This window comes from Carcharhinus amblyrhynchos, chromosome 15 (genome assembly GCF_965287045.1).
Source record: "Carcharhinus amblyrhynchos chromosome 15, sCarAmb.v2.hapA, whole genome shotgun sequence".
Taxonomy (NCBI): domain Eukaryota; kingdom Metazoa; phylum Chordata; class Chondrichthyes; order Carcharhiniformes; family Carcharhinidae; genus Carcharhinus; species Carcharhinus amblyrhynchos.
This window is the reverse complement of record NC_137338.1, coordinates 26,515,770-26,520,325: the sequence shown is the minus strand read 5'-3', so window position 1 is coordinate 26,520,325 and position 4,556 is coordinate 26,515,770. Positions and strand designations below refer to the sequence as shown.

General features: G+C 42.7%; 1 pseudogene; it reads right to left on the bottom strand.

Annotated features, from left to right (window-relative positions):
* Positions 1–2,830: 2,830 nt before the first annotated feature.
* LOC145352937 (small ribosomal subunit protein uS19 pseudogene) lies at positions 2,831–3,257 on the bottom strand (annotated as a pseudogene).
* Between the last annotated feature and the right edge of the window lie 1,299 nt (positions 3,258–4,556).

The window sequence follows — 4,556 nt, the reverse complement described above, 5'->3', positions numbered from 1 at the left end:
TCACTGTTCTTGTGCAAAATCAAGGAGCTCCCACCAAATGCCTCAGACTGGGATTGGTCTCTGAGGGATACCAACGCAGTATTTACCGAGGTACCAACCAACACGTAATCATAGGGTTCCGGTGCCAGTGTCTGGGCTGGATTACCTGGCGTTTAAGCTTCCCAATTTTCTGCCTGATTTGTCCTCATTAAGCCTCATCTATTCATCTGAGGTGCTGCTGTCATTAAGATTTTCATGTGGGTGCAAGAAGTGTTTGAGAAAGTTGTGGAGCATCAGCAAAAGCTAGACTTAACAGAAAAGTGTGCGAGCGATCACTCTGCGCAATGTGTCCACACCCAGCATCTCTTTCTTGTGTCAACCTTGGCTCAGATGTTACAACCCTCTTTGATTCAATGATTAGAGGATGAGTTCAAGTCTCATTCCAGAAAGACAAGCACAAAATCTGAGCTAACATTTCTGTACAGAATTGAGGAGGTGCTGAACTGTTAGAGATATTGTATTTCAATCAGACATTAACACAAGGCTCCAGCTGTCCTGTTCAGCCATGAAAAGCATCCCAAGGCATGTTTATGAAGAAGTAAAGGGAAGATCCCTCAACCAACATCACTAAAACTGACAGTTTGGTTATTATCATATTGCTGTGTGTGGGGTTTGCTGTGTGTGATATTCATTTAAGTTATTCATTCGTGGGCCCCGGATGTCGCTGGCTGGCCAATATTTATTGCCCATCCATATTTGCCCTTGGAGGCAGTTGAGAGTCAACTTCATTGCTCTGGTTCTGGAGTCACATGTAGGCCAGACCAGTAAGGAGAGCAGAAAGACGTTAGTGAACCAAATGGGTTTTTCCAACAACCGACAATGGTTTCAGTAGATTCTTAATTCCAGATTTTTTTATTGAATTCAATTCCACCATCTGCCATGGTGGGATTCGAACCTGGATTCCCAGAACATCAGTTCAGTTTCCTGGATTAATGGCCTAGCGATAATACCACCAAGCCATCCCTCTCCCCTGCTGTGTTTCCTACATTACAACAGTGACTATGGCTGGAATTCTTCAGCCGTTCCAGCCAGCAGGATTCTCCTATCCTGCTGGCAATATACCTCTGCCCACGGGTTTCCCGCCAGTATGGGGTGACATCAGTGGGAATTCCCATTGACAGTGTTGGGACCTGAGAATCCCGCTGCTAACAAACAACACACTGCCTCCCTCTTTTGATTTGATTTGATTTATTATTGTTACATGTATTAACATACAGTATTGTTTCTTGCGTGCTATACAGACAAAACATACCATTCATAGAGAAAGAAACGAGAGAGTGCAGAATGTAGTGTTACAGTCATAGCTAGGTATGATCAACTTAAGATCAACTTAATGCGAGGTAGGTCCATTCAAAAGTCTGATAGCAGGGAACTAGCTGTTCTTGTTCTGGTTGGCACGTGACCTTGGACTTTTGTATCTTTTTCCCAAAGGAAGAAAGTGGAAGAGAGAATGTCTGTGGTGCGTGGAGTCCTTAATTATGCTGGCTGCTTTGCAAGGCAGCGGGAAGTGTAGACAGATTCAATGGATGGGAGGCTGGTTTGCCTGATGGATTGGGCTACGTTCACAACCTTATGTAATTCTTTGCGGTCTTGGGCAGAGTAGGAGCCATACCAAGCAATGATACAACCAGAAAGAATGCTTTCTATGGTGCATCTGTAAAAGTTGGTGAGAGGCGGGAAACACACCACTAGGAGGCCGGAGAATCTCACTCTACATTTCAAAAGTACCTTACTGGCTATGAGCACTTTGTGAAACACTTCCTGAAGTTGTACTACATTAATACATGACGTGGAGATGCCAGCATTGGACTGGGGTGGGCACAGTGAGAAGTTTCACAACACCAGGTTAAAGCCCAACAGGTTTATTTGGAATCACTCCAACAAACAAACCTGCTAGACTTTAATCTGCCATTGTGAGACTTCTTACTGTACATTAATAGAAGTTTTGATTTATTCTTGGATGCAATTCCATTTTTTCAAAGAATCTTCAAGCATCTCAAATGATCCTTTATGTTGGGACTTGAAGCCCAAGGCAAAATCCAGCTCACTGTGACAGCAAACTCTCCGATTTTCATCTTTCCCCTTATCTGCATCATGAATTATAAGGGCACCCACCCACAATTTGAAAATACACATGATCCTGAACATTGTGTCAGTGTCGGTGATGCATCCAAAGGCAGGCAGAAGTAACCTCCTGACCCAGAGAGGCTCTCAGACCTCAGGAATCCCAGCCCACCAGAGTCTATAATAGGGAATTAAATTACTCAGTATTTGGAGAGAAAAAAATTGCTTAATAAGACAAGTCAGCACAGATTTCTAAAACATATCTCATGTTTTGACCAGCCTTAGAGAGGTCTTTGAAGAAAAAGCAAAGAGAATAGATTTTAAAAATGCACTGAATGCGGTTTATATTGATTTTCGAAAAGCATTCAAAGAGACATATAGCAATGGTAATGACACATAGAATTAAGAGGATTGAGGCCACTTGCATAGAGAGTTGGTTATAGAACAAAAAGCAAATGCGAAAGCTTAAAGGAAGTTCCTGGGGTGAGAGAAATATGATGAATGGTACTTCACTGAGGTGAGTGCTTCTTTTCACTGTGTACATAACTGAATCAAGGATACAATGCATACATTTGCTGAAAACACCAAAACTGGAGAGGGATGATAAACATATGAAAATTGTGAAGGATTGCATTAGGACATGAATAGTTTTGCAGCAGAGGCTGACAGATACAATTTTTTTGAGTACTGGAACCAATTTTATTTACACATTTTTATTGTAAATTATTTACTTCAGTGAGATGAACATGGAGGAGTGATAGGCATCGATGCCAGATCTGCCATGTTTGACAGACTTGTAGGTGATGGAGAACTCATCAAGCTAATGGCTGATCATTTCAGGCTTAATTTCGACCTGATTTGCCATTGTGCATACCAACCATGCTGCCAACATCTCTGGAAGGATAGACATATCCCAAAGGTGAGTTTTGACAATGTCAGGTTTCTCCTATTGATGGACCCTCCTGTTTGGCCTTTGGCACCCTCTGCAGAAGAGACTGCTGTTTGTGGCACAGGCCTCTTTTCACCCGCCTGTGTTGACGGGCACAGTGCAACTACTTTACCTGGGCATAGGACATGTCGAGGAGCTGATCCAGATCAACCACTTTGTAGGTAAATTTCCTAAAAGTCCTTTTCTTCTTCTGCTCCACTTGGTGCCATAGTTCAATGCATAGAAATGTAAGGAAATTTTTCATGTCCGCTACAGCTCTCACCAACTCTTACAGATGGACCATAAAAAAAATCCTTCCTGGTTGTATCACAGCTTGGTATGGCTCCTGCTCTGCCCAAAACCACAAGAAATTACACAGAATTGTGAACGTAGCCCAGTCCATCACGCAAACCAGCTTCCTATCCATTGACTCTGTCTACACTTCCCGCTGCCTTGGAAAAGCAGCCAGCATAATCAAGAACCCCATGTACCCGGACCTTCTTCCATCAGGAAAAAAATACAAAAGACTGAAATCACATACCAACTGACTCAAGAACAGCTTCTTCCCTGCTGCCATCAGATTTTTGAATGGACCTACCTTATGTTAAGTTGATCTTTCTCCACTGCCTAGCTATGACTGTAAAACTATATTCTGCACAGTCTCCTTTCCTTCTCTCCTATGTACTTTACGAACAACTTTACTTTTGCCTGTACAGCATGGAAGCAGGCCCTTCGGCCCAACTTGTCCATGCCACCATTTTTTTTAAACCACAAAGCTAATCCCAGTTGCCTGCAATTGCCCTCTAAACCTGTCTTACTCATGTAACCATCTAAATACTTTTTGAAAGACAAAATTGTACCTGTCTTTACCACTGCCTCTGGCAGCTTGTTCCAGACACTCACCACCTTCTGTATGAAAAACATTGCCCCTCTGGACCCTTTTGTATCTCTCTCCTCTCACCTTAAATCCATGCCCTCTAGTTTTAGACTCCCCTACCTTTGGCAAAAGATGTTGACTATCTAACTGATCTATGCCCCTCATTATTTTATAGACTTCTATAAGCAAGGAAAAATACATTTCACTGTATCCTCGTACATGTGACAATAATAAGTCAAATCAAATTAAATCAAATGTAAAAGCAAAAACAACTTAAACAATGCCATCCCTCCTCTCCTACCACTACCTCAAGTAGACTATTCACAGACAAGGCGCCTATTCTATCCTGAGCTGAGGTTTCAGCTGCATATCTAAGCTATCATAAAGGCTGTTGACATCCAGCTGTGTAACATTCTCCCTCTAATCCCACGTCAGCCCACTGGTGCTGAAACTCTCTTCTATTCCTTTGTCAGTCTCAGCGTTTCCAGTGACCGACTGGCCTTCTCTCTAAACAATTCTTCCAAAACTCTGCTGGCCAAATCTTAACTCATTCATAAATCCACCTCCCTGTCATTGCTGTCCTCGCTGACCCAGAGGGCTGCTATATTTTGCTAAATGAGTGGAATCCTCGGCACCAGGGTCACTTGT